A 20,013-nucleotide genomic window follows, 5' to 3' on the forward strand; every position below is an offset into this window, starting at 1 on the left:
AAAAAAAAAAAAAAAGGCAGGTAGACATGGAGAAAACAGCATTTTCCGTAACTTACAGACATAAATGAAAGTTGCTAGAAAATAACCTCACATTTTGCATGTATAAGCCTATTGATTTCCATGAACCCAAACCCTCTCTGATAGAAAAGAAAGCAACAAGACAGGAAATTACAGTGAACAGGGCCAATCCCCACAGGCCAGAATCAATCAGATATTGGCCAGGCCTACTCTGAGAAGTGCTGTAATTCTGCTGGAACACCGGACAATGTATTAGCACATTATATTAAAAACTCACAGTAGGATTATACAAGAGCAATTTTATCCCTTTGTTACCTACTGGCATTTTCAATCAGAGATCTGACCAAGGAATAGTTAGGGAAAAGCTTAGGGAGCAGTTCAATAAAAATGACCTGCCTTCCATACACAGGGTGTTCCGAAGTCTCTGTAACTAACTGCTCTTACAGATAACATTATCACAGAAATACGAGATAACATTCAACATTTTCTAGGGCGCTGGGAGAGGTAAGATGCGAGAGTTTCGAGATACGCTGTCAGAGTGCAAGCCATTGCTCATTTCCAGTATTACCATTAGATAACACGGACTGCATCCGTAAATTACTGTCAGTCTAGGACATTAGTATTTTGGTTTAGATGGAAAGTGAAGTGGTAGTCTAAGCACACTGAGAACATTACACGGCCAGATGTATGGATGCTGTGCGTCACTCGGTCTGCAGCTGTGAATGTTCATTAGAATTTCTGGAAAAATCCAGGTTTCAAGTAAGTCACTTCATGCCTGAGGGGCTGCTTGTCCTTGGAAGTCTTGAACAAGAGGGACACCTTGCTACGTAGTTGGATTGCTTGTTTTTATGGATATTTATATAAAAATGCCGATCTAATGATTGTTGACATTATGATCTTGTTGTTTTTCATAAACTAACAAGGCCTGGTTAGTATGTTGATATCAAATGCTTCAAACAAGCTTAAGCAAAGCAGTAGGAGATGCTAAAGTCATTCGGTTCATCACATTTGATTCTGACTTTACATCTTGTATGGGAACTGCTGAGTCATGGCCTGAACCTCTGATTGATCACCTGAGGTGAGCCATGAGTCAGCCAGAGGAGCACAGCTGAAGGCAATTCACCTGTGCTGCTGGAAGCCAGTGGAGCCAGGCTCCACCCCTCCTAGACCTATTTAAGAGCTGGCTACCAGAGGGGAAGGATCTCTTCTGGAGATCACCCCTCTTGGTGTCTTCTGGTGAGCTCAGCTGAAGGGTAAGCTCTTCCACTAATTCTCTTTTGTGATCGTTGTTTACTTTGCCTAATTCTCTTGATTATATTGTAATCATAACACCTTGATATCTATTGATTATTCAATTATATTGTAATCATAACATCTTGATTATACACATCTTCACTTTCTAGAATGATAGTATTTTCTGAAAAAGAGGAATATTACCCTTGGTAGCAGTAACAAACACAAATTTAAACCCTTTCATACAAATTTAGCTTAAAAACTTTAGCTTGAAAAGTTATTATCTTTAGTATTTAAGATATTACATATTATTGTCTAAACAGCTGTTTCACTTCTGTACACATCAAATGAGAAAAATCTCAGATACAGCATCAATAAAATATGTATTTGTGCCTTCTGGAGAGACCTGCAATGTTTGGTGTACAGAGCAGTTCAGATGAAGACCCACAATAAGAATAGATCTTTGGCCAGCTGAAGGATAGATCTGAATCACAGGACAGACTGGAATGAACTCATTGGTATATTCTACAGACAAGCAGTATCAATCATTTATTATACTTCACATGTACTGCTTAGACTAAAATCCTGCTTAATCACATCCTAGTTTGTCATTTAATATGAAGCTAACAGTTAATAAAATATATTAGAGAAACTGCAGAGAACTACAGGGAACTCTACAAATTTTAAGTAAAATCACTGAAGCAAATGAAATTGAAGTGAACTGAAATGTAGCCCATCACTGCAACCCACTGACAAAAGATACAGAGTAGTGAATAGTATGGGGCTCACAAATTTCATGCATGTAAGTGCAGGTGCATACATGAGGTAAAGCAACAAAGGAAAAAAAACTAAAAGTTGAAGCAAAATTTATAACTAGAGACAATAATTGTTTTAGGACACCCAGTTGTTCTTTTTCCGTGACTTCACGCTCAGTTGTCAAAAAAAAAAAAAAAGTTCTGCATTCCTTTCTTTGACACCTTACTGAAATACTATGCAAATATGTATAAGAAATGCTCACAATCTGGAAAGTAATACTTAGGTTTTCTTTCACTTGAGGTAGTCTGCTTGCATGCAATACACTTCCAGGCATTGTATTAACTCTAGGAGCGAGGACCACCAATTATTGCTAATTCGATAATTAAACAAGAACGTGAGGACATTTAGGCAAGGAATATTAATATGCTAGAACTGTGCTCAGATATCTGATACAATAAGAGTGATCTTATCTCACAATTTTATTACTACAGCTCACTTTAATAATCTACTAAATTTTCTGTTAAAACGCATTTGGGATAATAATTCATACGATATACTTGCAGCTATAAAATTCAAATATGACATTCCAATCCTTGGCATGTGGAAGAAAACTCATTCACATCCTGAGCTCCATGGGAAAAAATAAAATGTTTATGCAATGAAACTAATGTACGCATCTCCTTCATCAGCAAGTCATTTTGCTTCCACGGTAACAAAATTATGTATGTTCCTAGAGGTGAAAAGACACTGATAATTTCTGTAAACTTGGTGCCTCACAGCAAATGTCAGTTCTGGTTCTTTAAGAATCTTTTCTCTAGTTACTATAGATACAGCTTGGAAGAATTACTAGAACATTTACTTAGATCCATCTTTCTTTGTTTCCTGTTTTTCACAGCAGATGCAACAGTTACTAGATTAAACAAAAGTCAAAACCAAAACAACTATTAGAATCTGTTGATCAATCACGTAAGCATGTGGTTGAATAGCATCTCTATATATAGTTTTGTCTGTGAAGGTATGCTAGGACTTCAGCAGACACAGATACAGCAAAGAACAGGGGCTGGCCCAAAGATGTTACTTTTGTGCATTTCACAGCAGATAGTTCACTAATGCACTTGGGAGTCACAGTAGTTTTTTTCCTGCGGATAAGGAACATTTTGGCAGCAGATCACATACATTTTGTATCTGTGAGAACTGGGTGAGTTCTGTAACAACGAACAGAGCACCCAGCCTCGAAGTCCTGGGCTTCAGTAAAATCTTTCCCATATTTACCATGGCTTTCTGCATAATGAACAGGTGCTTTTATCACCATAGGAGAGATAGACAGTATTTTGTTGAGTGTTGCCAGAAGGGCTAAGATGGGACCAACAGTGTGTTCTTGATCTCAGAAGTAACACTTAAAACCATTTCATCCCGAAGGTGTTGACTCTGCTGGTGACTATTTTGCACCTGTTCTATGAATACATAAAGTGTTTACTGCATTCAGCATGATCATTTATGAATTCCTAAATTCAGGGAAAAGATGTAGTCACAGATTTTGGCCCAAGCCAGAACAGGTTCAATTCAGGAAGGATTTTCACAGTGTCTTTGTAATATCAATGGCCCATCATCCTAAAGCAGATCCGTTTGCAGCTCATTTTACTTATAATAACTTTATGTTTGGATAGAAAACCCACACCATTATGGTCTCAGGGCAGGGGCAGCATTTGTTCTATTCTGTGTAAGTGGAGAGCTTCCCACCTGGAGTTCTGGAGCTAGTCATTATGGGATGCCTTATACCACCTGAGAGCACTGACTGGTTGTTAGGAGAAACTCTACCTGACATAATACAGACATTCATCACGAGTCACATCGCTTCAAAATAAATTCATGAGTCACGAGTCAGAATAATGCTTTCCTTGTTGGCATCATCCTAAAGGGAATAACTAAAAGCCATTAGCAATATAATAAAATCTGGCATGTCACTTCAAGCACAGCAAATTAGGAAAACACAACTAGCCTGCAGCTCCACTGATACAGTATAAATAGGTGTTATTTCTACATTAATACATCAAAATAGATTTTTCTTAAACTTTACAAATGAGAGGTTACATGTGGGGAGAATGCATTTTCAGTGCTGTGTGATCAAGGACTAGTCACAGCTGTGCAGAATGGCAGGAGGATTTTGCAGGTCTAACAGAAGGTGCACAGTAGGACAGACCAGTTCATGGGTACAAAGGACTCCACAGTTGGCATGCAGAAAGGAAAGCAAGAGCAAGTCCATTTCTTCCTTTATGCAGTCACATGCAGAAGCTCCGATTGCCTGCAGGTCAGGCTATGCTTATAAGGCATGCCACAGCCCAAAATTAGCAATGAACCATTCTGCAGGATAAATGCATTTTCCAGCTGTCTAAGTTTAGTTAGCCAGCAGTTTAAGGGGTTCAGAGTCAGTTACACACAAGAATAAAATGAACTTTATTTACGTCTCTCATGCACTGGGCAATTTAGTTTTTAGATTAACACAAAAGCAAAAAGGGCACTGCTTCAAGTGAAGTATAACTGCAAAACACTGTTGGGTAAAAGCAACTAAATTGCTATGAGAATTAAATATAGATCAACAGAATCAATATTTAATTGTATAACTCAAGGTCTTTCATTTTAGGTCTGATCTCTAATAGGAAGTACAAATTATCTTTGCATTTTTTTCTGTTATTAGTTGAAATTTTATTGTCAGTGAGAACAATTTTCTAAATTTTTACCTTTTTAAAAGTTCTATTTGTTATTTTGTCTACTTACTTTCAAGGCAAACTTGATCACACAGAGCCATTGCTTATTACTTTACATTTAGTTTTACCATTTTAGATATCCTGCAGTCCTGTAATTTGTATTTATGACACAATGGGTCTAAGTGGGATTATAGCATTACATGGAGTGCTCATATATAATGTGTTCAGTAAGGTGTACTGAGCTGCAGAGCACTGTTCTGATCAGGTATATATTGGTATATATTGGGACTGGAAGTAGATCTGAAGCAGCCTCTCTATGGTGTTACACCATTGGTCTGCAGATTTTTGTGCCATGTAGAAAGGTGTAGCACAAAAAGGGCTCACTTTGGTCTTCTATCGTGTGTCAGCTTTCTGTCAGCCGGCCAGGACAGAATGCAAGGGCAGACTGTGGAAAGTAAGTCTCATTTAACCAGACTGATAGGAACATCAGGTGGACAGGTAACACTCTGAAGTGAAAGCAGTCACACAGCCACATGCAGGAGACCACAAAGGTGAAAGCTGTAACCGCATGACCTCTGCTGTATTACAGACTTCTGCTGTATCACAGCTGAGCTAAAAATGTGACGTTTGAACTTCTTTCTCTTTAAAGCATAACCTTCAATAATAAGTTAAGACTTGCTCTCCCCTGTATATCATCAGAAGCCTTCATCTATTTTCTCAATTGACAGTAAAATAATTATTGAAATAATGAATCACACTTCTTTTCCCCACTTGAGCAGAAACCCCATGATATTTTGCGATGGCACAAAAATGACATTCTCAAAGAAACATCATCAGATTTTCAAGATAAGCAATACTTGCTGACTTCTTTTCTTGGGTTAAAAAAAAAAAAGATGTATTGATACGGAGTATTTTTAAGCTCATTAGTCTCATACAGCAGTGCATGAGAAAGCCATATATACATGGGTGAATACTGACCACATTTGACTTTATGGGTAATATAAAAACAACAAAACAGAACCAAAGCTAACCCAATGTATTTAAGTGTAACAATCTAGAAATATATTTAAATTTTAGGAGATCATTCCTGATGGTCCTGAATTGTAAGAAAATTACCTTAGAGGAAATAAAGCTGATTAGCATGAACCGTGTATAACTAGTAGCTGCAGATCTGGAGAAAATAGCTGTTGCTTAATGAATAGGGGACTGAGGAACTGGGACTTACATTGTCTGGCTTGAATCCTCGTGTGGTTTAGATGATAAAATGTCTTAGTGAACTGTGCCTTGTGCTTTTAAAAGCACAGTTCTCACAAAGTGATGAGATGACTGGGTGCATTCAGCACTCTAATGCCAAGAATGCCATCTTCACAGTTTACAAAGAACATGACTTCTATGTTGATAGGACAAAACTGTTTGACCTGATTAGGCATATTAAAAACCCTCTCTGAACTTCTGCATAATTTAATAAAGATGAACTTTCAGGTCCCAACTTCAAGGTAACATAAGTCTAACCTTTTACCTTTTGCTAAATATGAAAGGAATGTCACAAATATGGTTGTTGTCTCACAAAGCATCAGAATGGCCACAGGGTGGATCAACAATGTGTGGGCAAAGTTTATTTAAAACTTTGTAAGGCAGCATAATAAAGCATAAAGGCCCTGCAAGTGGCAGGGGGTTGGAGATTCATGATCCTTGAGGTCCCTTCCAACCCTGGCCATTCTGTGATTCTGTGATAATCCCTTGGAAACTGGTAATTACATTGGTAATATACAGGTGCTCAGTCAAGTGTGTTCAGGGGGATATATTAAAAAGAAAATGAATTAAATACATACTTCTTCCAGAAGATAATCAGGACCTGGTTCTGTTCACATTGGTAGAATGACCAATTATGCTTCTCACAGAAGGAACATGCCCACTAGAAGCAATGCTCACTGCAACCCAGGCTCATCACATGGCATTAAGGAAGAGGCATCCATGGTGAGAAAGGAAGCTGATCCTCAGTTTTTAGAACATAAGAGACTGAACATGAACAAGGCATGCAGAGGATACTTTGCTTTACTTTTCATAGATCCTTTTAGCTTTACTCACGGAGGGAGTTCAATAACAAAATTGTACTTATTTTTCAGTGAAGGGAAAAAAAAAGCACAGTAAAAAAAAATCATGCTGAAAGATAAGTTTGGCAACAAAGTTATTGGACATGAGAGCCATTTTAAATTCAGTACTATTCCTTTATTTTTAGGGGCATTTTGTCAGCGATAACCTGCTGAACGTTGTTGGAACAATGTGGTCCTCACCTCCACTGATCAGCCATCAAGAGTTAATTTTACCACACAATATTTTAGTATAAAGAGGTTTGTCCTGCTGAGGAGTTATTTTGATGAAGGCGTTGATGCTTGTTTCAATAAAGAATGGGCTTTATAAACAATGGATTACAGTTTTAGCCTAGACTAAGGGCTTGGAGGAATCTTTTTTCAATTGAGACATCCAATTAGAATAGCATCAAGGAGGGGAAAAAGCGTAGTAAAATAATGATTTTTGAAAGCTAATGCAAAATTGAGCTCTTAGACAAATTCTATCCAACATTAGACTGTAGCAAAAAAAAAAAGTCTCAAATCCAGTAAATGCAGGATCATACTCATACAACATGTAATTTCACTGACATTTTCAGTAATCGGGGTCATTTTTCTGTATGGTTGAGCTATTCTCAGACTCTTGTTCCTACGTATTAGCTGTGTTCTTACCTGTCTTCATCCCCCACCTTTGGCTTTTTTGAACAAGACTATTTATTTTGGTAATTACAAGGGCACTTATCTCCTCACTCTAGTGATGTCTGAGTTCCTGGCCTGTAATGTCTGCATGTCAGTCACCCAGCATACTGATGGAAAACGGAATTGCTCTTCAAGACTTATACTGCAAATGGCAGTTGGCAGTGGGTAGTAATTTTCCACACTGGTAATCCTCTCTTTGAGCTCTGGACCAGATTCACTTCAGGTTACCTCTGAATACCCAAGGTACATCAACTGAGCTAAGGACAAAAGGACAGAAGGTGCAGATCAAGACGGAGGGATGTTAAGCAGCAGGACGAAGAGTGAATCAGCAGTATAAAGACACAAAGTAGTAGTAATTCTCCCAGTTATGAGAACTAGCTTGTCATATGCACAAATAGGGCTGCCATATCTGCAGGTGAGTTCAACAAGTACAAATCTGTGCTGGAAGATTTGCAGAGGAAAAGAGGGGAATGTCCTTCTTACAAGTTCTAAAGATGATTCACAAACGTCATTTAAACTCAGAATTGAGCTTCACAGAAAACATTTTTCTCATTTTTAGTCTCTTATGAGGACAGCTGGGAAGAGAAAAACAATCTTTCCAGACCCATCAGTCCCCTTCTGCAAGACTGCACATTCGGTCACCGTGCAGGGAACCTCCATATGATGTGTACTTGGTGCATGCACGTCAGAATGACATCTCTTCCAAACTCTCACCAAGCAGAACTATAGATTTTCTTTATTCTTAAAAAAAGTCTTAATTATGTGCTTAACCCCTAACCCCATTCCAACAAAAGAGTTTGTTTAGAACCTGTCATTTTTCTCTCCATTCCAGATTTCAATTGAACTCCCTGCCAGTGGACTTTTTCACTTCGAATGAATCAAACCAAAAGTCACTGCCCTTTCTGTGACACCTGGCCTCTGGAAATAACTAACAAAGCTCCCCAGGTGTACCGTCTTACATTAGGAGGTAAATTGGGCCCTACCTCACTGACAGATGTGGCTTACAAGATGAAGCTAGGCAATCATGTCACAGGTGGCACTGGCAAGCAGTCCTGGAGGCAGCAGAGGGACAGGCTGTAAGCAGGCTGCCTTCTCAGTAGACCTGTTGCAGCTGAACTATCTGCATGCTGCTTTCTGATCCTGGGCAATGAGACTACAAAAGTTCCCTCCTAATCAGAGCAAGGGACAGCACTGGTGCAACTAATGCATTTGCCATCTCTTAAGGTAGTATCACGATCTGCACAATTTTCAGTACTCATTCAAGCAAAGCATGAATTGCAGAGTGGAAACTTGTGCTTAGGTTCATCTGCACAAATCCTACCTAATAGTACAGATATTTATATGCATTTTCTAAACCTATGCAAACAATTTATCTTTGCTGAAGGGCAGAGAATTTGAGTGGCAGAGGCACAAAAACTTTGAGCAAAAGTTTTAGATAAATGTTGCAGAGCCAAACTGAAGGAGAAATTTTCTCTTGCAACATTTAGTTCATTTCAGTACATCCAGTCATATCAATAAAGAGTCCACAGTATAAGTCAGCTAGAAAATAGATGCTATGAAGGATGTTCCATTTTATGTGGTTTGAATTTGATTGGTGATTAGTCTTGGCAGTTAAACCACATGGGAATAGTAATCAAGGTTTCTCTGCTGCAGTTCTGTAACAACTGAAAAACACTGTTGGCTCATGTCCCATACCATGATGGGATATTAACCTAAAATCTAATTAATCTATGAATGAATTACGGTTCTAGAAATATACTATATTATAATCAATTCTAAGTGAGTTCCTAACAGAAGATAAGATGAAGAAAAAGCTGTAAAATTACTAGGGGTTGATAAATTCTGTTTACTATGACTGATGATTTTTAGGGGGGATAATTTTACAATCCATCAAACTTTTGTCAGTTCAAGAATCATGCTGCCAAACGTATGCAGTAAATTAATTTTTAAATTTACATATTTATTAAAAATCTTATTGAAAACAGCAGGAAGTAAGCCCTGTTTGAATAATAAAATAACTTGTTATTCTACTGGAAAGAAAACAAAAAAAAAACACAACAGCCAACCTGCTATTACGATGATTTTATAGTAAGGCAATAATTACAAACGGCTACATGGATTAGTTAACCAAACAATGTATTAAATAGCCAACCAAAAATTAATCAAGAATTAGAAAAAAAAAAAAAAAACAAACAACAAAAAAAAGTTGTTGGAAGATAATCAAGTAAAAAAATGTAATTAAAAAGCTGAGAAATTCATGGCTGTTTCAGATGTGCTTGAGAACATATTTGCTAACACAGAGGCCTGCTGGCATAAGCTCCTAGATTCCTGCAAAGGTATGGGGACCTGCAGTTGCCTGCTGCATTGCGCCCTGCTCAAGGTGCTGGAGAGGAAAGGAGCTCCAGCAATGTAGGCCTGCACACACAAATGTGGCCAGAGCTTTGCACTGCTGGCTCAGAAGGTCATTTTGTGACCCAAGTTGCTGCTTAGTGCCCAAAATGGCAGAATTGGGAAGAACAGTGGTATGAATTGAGCAAGTAAAGGGCTTCAGAGTTCTTGGCCGTGTTTGTCTGCAAGGCTTCAATTCTGTGTTACCCAAAAGTTATGTTACAGTGCTTTGCTGCAGCAACTTTGACATATTTGCTCTACTGCTAATTCCTTATCCCACAGACCTGCTCCAGGTATTAAAGGAGCAGTGGTGTCCCCCTTTTTTCTTCCCCTAGACTCATCTCCACTGTTATTCCAGTTTTGACTGAGTACCACCATCACTGATGATTCTCTTGCTCTATTAAAATGCTCACTTTTTCTAAGATGCTACTTTGCACAAACACAAACAAAACACATACATCCATCTAGCCTACATCCATCTAGCCTTCATCCATCAGAAGCCAGAACTGCACAGCTGCCACAGCTCTGCTTCCTCGCTCAGCCCTCCCAGTTGTCTCTTGCTGGACTGACATCATGGAAGGGGCCTCTTTGTCTGATTTATGGAGTACCTGGTACGTGCCCGAATACTGAAGCCTGATTACTTGAGAGGATCCATGTCATTTGGAGCATCTGACACAGTTGTCAGTTACTGGTTGAAAATAGTATGCCTATGCTGGTGGTGACAATCTCAAGATAGAAACAAGCTAAAACTAGGTTTAATATTTTGGCCAGTGGAATAAAATGTATACTGATGGAAAAAATATAGATTGCTGCTAATCTCCTACTAAGGAAAGGATACAGTCCTGGGCTGTGACCCAGAACTATATGGATTAATGCAAAAGGAGATGTGAGATAAGACCGTAAGCAGAGATGTCACAAATGCAGACTGCAGATGATATTCCTTTGCCCAGCTCTAAATGATGATCAAAAAGAAGCACAGTGAATAAATAACCAGAATAACGCTGAGCATTGAGAAGACCACTGCTGGAAATGCAGATGGATGTTCCTACAGCCAGGAAATTTATGAAGTGTTCAGCTTGCCTCCCAACTTAAAAAAATAAAGCAGTGATACATGTTGTGATTAACAAACATATCATTTGGGTGTTATTTGGAGGAATGCTGGTCTATGTTTTTAGGTTTGTTTGCTTCATCCTTTAGATACGTCTGTTTCTGGTCAAGAGAACTTCTACCCTACTTTGTTTGAAGCAGGCATAGAAAACATCATTCACTTGGATCTGGTCAAGACATTAGTGGTTGCAGACTCTCTTTGAGGGGCACAGCCTGGAAACAGCAAGGAGTGAAAGCCAAATGTACTCGACAGTCCTTTGTCTTTCCACCTTTGCCTTCCCAGCAAAAGTTCAGGCTATGCAGCCAACAGGATCTAAGTGGCAAACACTTGTGCTGAATCTATTCAAGCTATAAAAATCTCCTATTAGAATGTGAGATGTTTTCATGACAAGGCCTTGTTTGGTTGCTTTCCAGAGAAAGGAAGCACAGTAGAAGTATATGCTGGGAACCACAGTTCTGCAGGGTCTGATCCCCTCTTTGGCTGTAAGGAAATTTTTGTCAGGAATGATCAAAGTAGGAATTCAGCATGGAGATGTGAACTCAGTCTCCTCCCTGTGGACTTCCCTGCAGTGACAGAATAATGTAGTATTTTTTTTGTGTTGATTTTGCTTCAATCTGAATATATATAAATACAGAAATGTAGAAGTGAAGGGACAGCCAGCTACATGAGTGCATTTTCTGTACAAATGCTTTAGAAGATTTACTGACCTTACCAATATCAGGTTACTGTAGTATTAATGCTGAAAACTGTTGTGAAAACTGGTAATGCAGAACATGTTCCTATGCCTAAAACAGAGATGATAATATTGTTAATATAATAGGCCACTAGGAGGACTAAAATACAACTGGAATTCATGCATTTACGCTGTAGAGGTAATATGCACTCATTTTCTGAATGACCAAAGATGGCACAAACAGGAAAACTGGATAAAAATACTCAATAAAGTAGTTCCCAAGCTCTATTGGCAAACAATTTGAATACTGTTGCTGAAAATTAACAGACATCTGATATTTATTGGAATATAAATCCACTTTCAAAGACGTTGATTTTCTTCAGTGTTTTAGATTATTCAGGGTTTGAATTCTTGTAAGAATGGAATAAAAACTTTGGCCATGCAGCTTTAAGAAGAGCTCTGCATGGACAGCAGGACTGCTGAAGGCAGCACAGCTCTGCTAATGCAAAACTCATGGAAGGACCAGGGTGCAAGTTTGCTTCTCACGTTCTGAAAGTTCCTTAGCAATGGCTTGTGGTTAGCTCTTGTGATGCAAGACACTATCTTGAGTAAGAGTCCTTGATGAATATATTAAGTGATTATTTGCTTAGCATCACTACAGGGCCCCATCAACATCCTCAAAGCATTCTGCTACAAGTACAAGGTTAAATTCTAAATGTAGCTGGAAGGTATTTCTTATATTCTTTATTTTTAAAAAGGGGAATTTAATAGCAAAAGAGATTTAGCAATTTGGTCAGACAGCCAGAACATTATTCTGATCTCTACAGTCCTGCACTCCTAACTGCTAAGCTTTGTTTGAATTTGAAAATTCATTTTTTTTTTCTTTGCAGGCAGAAAATTCTCCGTGGAAAGACAGAGGCAGAGGCCTGTATTGTTCTCTTTACTAGAGTGCATCTGCAATGCTCCTCACTGTACAGGACCTGGCATTTGATTCAGTGTATGTGGTAGTTAATCAAATGTTTTGCACTGACTTCAGTAGACTTTGGATTAGACTCTTAATACATTAGAGAGATGAATTATTTAACTTACTGAGTTCCCCTAGAAACAAAATATTGAGCTGCAAACAAAGCTAACAAACACCAAATGGGATACCATCTGCTGCAATGAACAAACCACAACCAGTTTCCCCCATGCTTGAGAGTCTTCCAAAATGAAATTTGAAATAGGTTTGTTAAACTCCCAACTGTCTCACAAAATTGGCTTAGCACAGGTTAGCAAATGCTAATGCCACGAGCAACAGCAAGCCAGACTATGATATATCAATTGGAATTGTCTCTAATTTTATTTCAATTGGACATCTCTGAAAGCTCAGGGGATTTCTGCTATCCAGAGCCTAAGGAGCCAATGGAGAAGTTTCTCTTCATCCTCTGTGTCCTAGGGCTATGGATACTGACTAGTTTCTTCCCCCAAGTAAATATGCATGATAATTATCTATAGTGATGCACTCATAAATCTGGATCCTTCTAGCCTTTGATGTCTAGGCTTCATACCAGACAACCTTCTGGGGAACAAGATACAGAAGTGAAAGAAGTTCTATCTCTTGCAGCAAAGGCAAAAGCTACCCAAAATCCTGAGTCCAAAGTACCAAAGTTCGTGGCTCTGTTGAGTGTGTAGGCTCTCAAACACTTTCACAGGGACAGAAGGACAATGCACTGCACCATCAGTATTAGCTCCCTTTCCACTTAAAAAATAAACACTGAGAAACCAAGTACTTTTATGTAACATGAGAGAAAAACACATCAAACCAACAGTATCTGCCCTGTAGAATGAGACAAGTAGATAAATGTCTTCATACGTAAATTTTCTACATACCTAGACAACTTCATCTTCCAGTAGCACCCCAACAAGTGATGAAATTATTAAGAACAAACAGGACTTTGGAAGACTATTCAGTCTTTATCCGATAACAAGAAAGGTTACAGCTCTCCACATTACTCAGCTGTTTTAGATGGTGACTGCTGTTCTTTGGCTTGCTCTGCTGCCTCTGTTTTCATCACTGTGCTAATGATGGCATAATAGATTCCATTTTTTTCTTGCAATAGAATTCATTTATAGAAATACAGTATTATAAAATTTGAACTCTCTGGTACCCTGTCTTGTTAAAGTGGTTCTCAAGAACAAGAAAAGGATGGATGATGTTCCAATAACAGTAATGGTAAAAATATTCAGTAAAATGATATAAGTGATACAGTTACAGCACTTTCGAGTTGCTCATTTTCTAATGGTACGGAAAATGCAATTAAAAAATGGGCTTAGAAGTACAAACAGTTTCATTATGATATGATCTTAGCTGTAACATTTTAGGACCAGATTAAAAAAGACGGAGTATTTGGCCTTCCCTTTAGCCCATGGGAAATTGCCTGCTGAGGTTCTGTGACACTGCCCACAGAGCCAATGTACAGCAGGAGCAGAAGGATGCTACCGGTCTGAATTCTAACAGAGGGAAAACATCCAAACCAATTTTTGAGCATCTATGTAAACACCATTATTTTCACAGGATCCAATGTGCAAAGCTCTAAAAAAAGCTGCAGATTTCTAGCACCCTCAAAAACTGGGCAGCCAGTGTCTAAATATGAATTTAGGTACTGCCATTAGGAAACAAATGAAGCTTGAAAAAACTGGCCTGCATTTGTACTGATTAGGGCTGCAGGTAAGGGTGCATTTGGCAGCTATGCTACACAGGGCAAAATAATGCTTGCAATAGTGATTAGGAAGTATGTGCTGGCTGCTTAGCTACTTCGTCAGTTTCAGGCATTGTCTGAAAAGCTCTTACATCTTAGATCTGCTTTGCATCTTAGTACATGTGCTACAAACAAGCCTCCTGGTCTGGTAACTTCTGCATATTCCATGTCTTGCTAAATTTTAGACACTTACGTTATTAGAAATGTCACAGACTATTAATGCATGATTAACATTTAAATTCTAAAATACTCAGCCATATAATATATTCATATCTAATTTCTTCATTCCCTCCCACTTCCACTATATATTCTTCATCCACACAAATCCATTTAATGTCTTTTTTTACAGTTGGATCCATACAGAGTACTCAATGACACATGCAATAAGATAACAGAAAAAACTCTTCCAAATGTTTGACTGATAAATATTCAGACAATTCCTCAAATAGTCACTTCAGGCTTTAATTACTGAGAATAAAAGTAGAGGAGGTAAGAAAAGTTCTGAAGGCTACAGCTTTTTATAGCACCTAGAAGTTTTGGTGACCTCTATCAGTGCACAGGGAAAGACTGGAGTAGCCCAGGCAGTATGGGGGGCTGAGCTGTGCAGATGTGTCTCAGAGCTGAAGGGAGAGCAGTTTGGGCTGGGGGAACTGCAACATGACACAGAAACATGCAGCACTCTTAGCTTTTGTGGAAGTTAAGTAGGTACCTAAGATATGTAGCCAAATCTTAGAAGCTTTACAAACTTCCCTGTGTCACTTACTGCTTATATGTTTGCTAAATCCCACGTTTATTTGACCCACCAAACACAAATCTTGCTTTCCATCAAAACAACTCCACAAAGCCATGAGTTCATGTAACATGGACAAAATACAGTAAGAAATAGAATATTTTCCTTCAGCACTTACCATAAATGAGAATGCTTAAGCTTAAAAAAATACCTAATATTTTTCAGCACAATGCAGACAATCTCAGTGTCACACTGCATGAAATCAAATATAACTTCTTATTTAAATAAAAGGTGAATCACTTTGGGGAGATAAAAATAGATGGTGGAACAAAGTGTAAACATCACCAAGCTATTGCAAAATGATTTTTGCAAATATGTGACATAAAATTTGCCTTCTTTTCAAAGAGTATGCTGATCAGGATATTACTTCCCATGCTCATATGAAAACAAAAAGCATCCTCTCAAAAAATCCTGTTTACTAACATATTTCCAGTGTACTGCCACAGTTGCTGCTTGGATCAGCTGTGCAACTTGTCCTCATGTATTTTGCTTGGAACAGAACGCTCACAATAATGGATTGATCATTCCCTGCCCTTCCCTTCGTGATGTTTGAGTGCTTTATGCAAACACATCACTGTTATAGATGGAGAAGGCAAGTTTCAGCTGGAAACGCAATTCACAGAAGTATTACAGCATTATTCATCTCATTTAACTCTGCTAATCAGATGCTCCTCTTGGAGTGAAAATATTTTCCAGTCTCAGAAAACAAACAGCTCACTGAATACTTCTCTGCCTTACTGCTTTTCTCTCGATTGACTCAATCCAATGTTTATTGAATCCAATTTATTTTTAGCTTTTTATTAATAATATCATTTCTACCATTACTACAATTACACTGTCTTACAAGCTTACTAATATTCATCATTTACTGCTGCTACTGTGCCCTGGATTCCACTTTGGCTGACAGCATTATTATTATATTCCTATTCAACACAGAGAAATGAAATGAAAGCTTTATTTCCAGAGGACTGACGAGTGCCTGGTTACAAATGGCAGAAACATCAGTGCACTTTGGGCCATGCTGCAAACCACAGCAGCTCCATCTGCCAAACTTTTGTGGAACAGCTCAGAACATTTTCCACTCTGGGAAATCAGCTTGCAAATGATTCTTCTACTCAGTACGTGCTTCTGGCTCTTGTTAAAAGAAAGGATTTACCTAGTTAAGCCCAGGAGCCACAGTGTCTGTTAAATCCTTATGTAATCTTGAGTTTTGTAGGTAAACAGACATCTACAGTGCTCAGTGTCTGTCCCTGCAAGGCAGGGTGCAGTGTGATGCAAAGGTGTGGGTCAGCAATTCTCTGCCATGAGTTACCATGGGATTTGGCATTATGCGACTGTGCCATCAGCACCAGAACTGTACCTACATGCCTGGGATGCATCCTTAACTTTCCTACTGGAGCTGCAGCTTTTCACTTCCTCCGCATCTTCTCTCAGCCTCACATCCCAGCGATTCTCCCGCTAGCCTTGCACGCCATGTGTTCTAAATGCCACGCAGCCTGCTGTGCCGTGCCAAATGCTTCATGTCCCTCACCGATAGCCAAAGACTCTTTTAAAACTCGGTGCTAAAAGACATCTGAGTTAAAATGCTGCCACCTACCCATCCCCATAAATACTCTAAACAAACATAAAATAGGGAGAACTTTTACACCAGCTGGAGGGCTAGGCAGAATGGGGTTTGGTGGCACAGTACTAACATTATGGAGTCTGTTACTGTTAGAACTGTATCAGCTTTTTTATGGTATAACGTCCCTTGCATGATATTTAAAATGTTTTTCCTTCGGTGGACTCTCCCTTACATATGTCCTTTTCCCTTGCCAGAGCTTTTTTATGCTTAATCAAGTTATAGAAAATGTTATCACCTTCCTTGCTGCTGAACCACTCTCCACTGCATGCTATTTTTCTACAGCTCTCAGCAGTGAAAGAAGCTTCATTTGCCTCACCTAGAAGGCAGAGGGAAAGAAACGAGTCTCAGTATAACTGCAGCTTTTTATTGTTGCCAAGCTAGTTCCTCGGGCTAACTGTAAGAATGTTCTTCCACACTACACAACATTTCTTTTAAGTGATACACGTCAAGTGAGACTTTGGTCCCCGGAGACTGCCTAGCAGTCTTCAAATTGTTTGTTTTGCTGTCTCTTCACTTCAGCTTTTGGAGGCGACTTTGATGGCAAGATAGGAGGAACAATGAGACCTGATTAGCAATATAAGACTCAATAGCAGATTTTCAGGTGTGAACCTGCCCTATGGAAGGGGAAAACATGCAGCGATGTGGGATTTGTTGATGTCTGGAGACAACCTAGCCTATTTCTGATTCCCTATTTCCCCATGCTGAGTTGAATCAGGCTTGAGGCTAGGAAAAATATTTTTAATTCTGTAATACTCCCATGGGTGATGTGGTAAAATCTGTTTTCTTATCAGATCATGCTCCTGTGGTTTTTGTCACTTCTGTTGTCAAATAGTCCTATGAAATTCCCCTGACAAAAGATCTTACATCAACTTGGATAATTACTCAGACAGTCTTTGCTTTGGCAGAACAAGCACTGCATCGTTCATCTGAGGATCACACCTTCACTTAAACAGAAAGGAAGGCTTGCAGCTCTCAGCGATAGGGAGGGGGGTGATGTCTTTGTCTTAAGCCTGGCAAGGAAAAGAGCAAAAAGGAGGTGCTCTTTGTATACCTCATAAATAAATTAGTCATACAATTAGAGCACAGAAATGTCTAATTTCTAGATATTTTCTGTCACTGGCAAAGGACTCCTTTTACCTTCTATTAATTTTCAATATAATACTTCGTAAAACTTGCTTCAAACTCTCTTATTTGCACTAGAGTGGCTCCTACCAAGTCAGTTCTGGTAAGTGGAAACACATGCAGCTTAGAGACTACTGTACATGCCACATATAGAGCATGTGAGGAGTAGGCTGTGGGTCCTGGTCAACTCAAGCACAAGGCTCAGAACAGTGCCCGTCTCATTTGGGCAACACAAATCACTCTGCTTCCAAAACCAACATGCTGAGTCCTAAATGGACATATGATAGGCAGTTATCCTTTCCCTTGTAGCACTTAAAACTGCTGCTGGATCTTCTCTACATACCCTGTGCTAACATGCTCTCCATTTTGAAGATAAAACACAGAAGCATAAACACAGTAAAAGGCATTTGCAGTTCTTGTGACAAGGAAGATGAAAGGATATCTGATCCTGAGTGAAAGAGATCATGTGGTGCTAGGCTAGCCTCACTTAATGTCTACATTAATAAACCACCTCCCTAAACTTATGCAGTGATTTGATATACTGATTCCATGCATGAAAGAAAAGCATTGATCTTAAAACACAAAAGTCAGAGAATGGTTGCAGTCTTATTCCCTATCTACAAATCTTATGATGGCAGCATCTTTCTCAACATCTTAGTCTCACTGGGCCTGGAAAAGGAAACAGACTGATTCCCTCTGCACCTGATCATTCTCCTCTGTCTTAAGCTCAGTGAGGAAAACAGCAAAAAGGACGCGCGCTTCATGCATCTCATAAATGAATTGCAGGCGTACAATTAGCACACAGAAAACTATAATTTCTAGATACTTTCTGTCACTGGCAAAGGAAGTCCCTTACCTTCCATTAATTTCTGATATAATACTTTATGAAACTTGCTTCAAACTCTCTATTTGCAGCAAAACATTGCACAAAATAAGCTGTGACCCTAATAAGCTCATCTAGAGCATTTGTTGTCTTTTTTCTCTTTTGTAACTTGAGGTTAATTTTCGCTGTCCCCACTTCACAGACAGTGAAACTGAGCTCCTGAGATCAAGCAGTTAGCTGGGTATTACGGCGCTGCCCCAGCTGCATGAACTCTCATTAATATACAACAGTGTAATCAAGGTAATAATTTAGTGCTTGCCTGAGGGTGCAAAGAGATTTCACTGTTTAAAATAAAAATGGTAGCTACAATGGCTGCTTTTTACTAGCTCTCCACACAGACAAGCCTGGGGCAAAGTTTATCTTCCCAGTTTTGGGTTAGAAGTGTGGTAGCTGGTGTAAGCAGCTAAGCAGGCAAGCAAACAGATAGTTCTATGGCCTGTACTTCCTTCCCACTTGAAACTCTTAGGATGCAGCTCCTCCCAATTAGCAACTGGGCCCAAATCACTATCTCTGTCTTTATCATGTGATGAACAGAATCCCTCCCTAGCACATCTGGCAATGTGGAAAAGGCTGCTGTCTCCCTTACATTACCATGGACATTTAAATATGGAGAGCCTCTTTTAGGAGTGGCTCTATTCAGAAGCACAAATAAGACAGAACAAAACAAAAAATGATTCAGAGAAACCAAATCATGCACCTAAGCTTTGCAGGCATGCTCTTCAAGGGCTGCCTAAGTAGATGCACAGTGTGAAGTGTGTTCACTGTGCAGCCAATTCAAGCACTACCTCACCACTTACTGATCTCCACAGGAGACAAGCCTCAAGCATTAGAAGCTCACACTTTTGTTTTCCCATTACTCTTATTTAGTGCAACCAGCAGAGGCGTCCAGGCTGCTTTACCAACTGCTGAAATTCAGGGATGCCGGATACATCCAACCCAACCTAACACTCTGAGATCACAGAAGATGGCTGGTAAGTGATGTGCAATTGCTAAATATTCTTATTACTCTTATGAGTCCTTTTGTGGATACTCCATTTTCTCAATATGATACATTTGAAGGCTTGTGAGCACAATGAAACAACCACGTAGCATTAACACCGAATTAGCTTACTTGGCTGTAAAAAACCATCAAGTTTATCTGGGAATGTCACCACATCTGTCCCAATTGTGTGTGCAGCCAAAACTGTAGGAATTTCTCCAATCT

General features: G+C 39.1%; 1 protein-coding gene across 2 annotated transcripts in view; it reads right to left on the minus strand.

The window, feature by feature from the left end:
• The window catches only part of NCKAP5 (NCK associated protein 5), a 192,181-nt gene that overhangs the window by 1,431 nt on the left and 170,737 nt on the right, over positions 1-20,013 (minus strand). The gene's annotated exons all lie outside the window — the stretch shown is intronic.

The sequence above is a fragment of the Centrocercus urophasianus genome, unplaced genomic scaffold, assembly GCF_019232065.1.
Source record: "Centrocercus urophasianus isolate 14NV4802_14NV808 unplaced genomic scaffold, USGS_Curo_1.0 seq_28, whole genome shotgun sequence".
Lineage (NCBI taxonomy): Eukaryota > Metazoa > Chordata > Aves > Galliformes > Phasianidae > Centrocercus > Centrocercus urophasianus.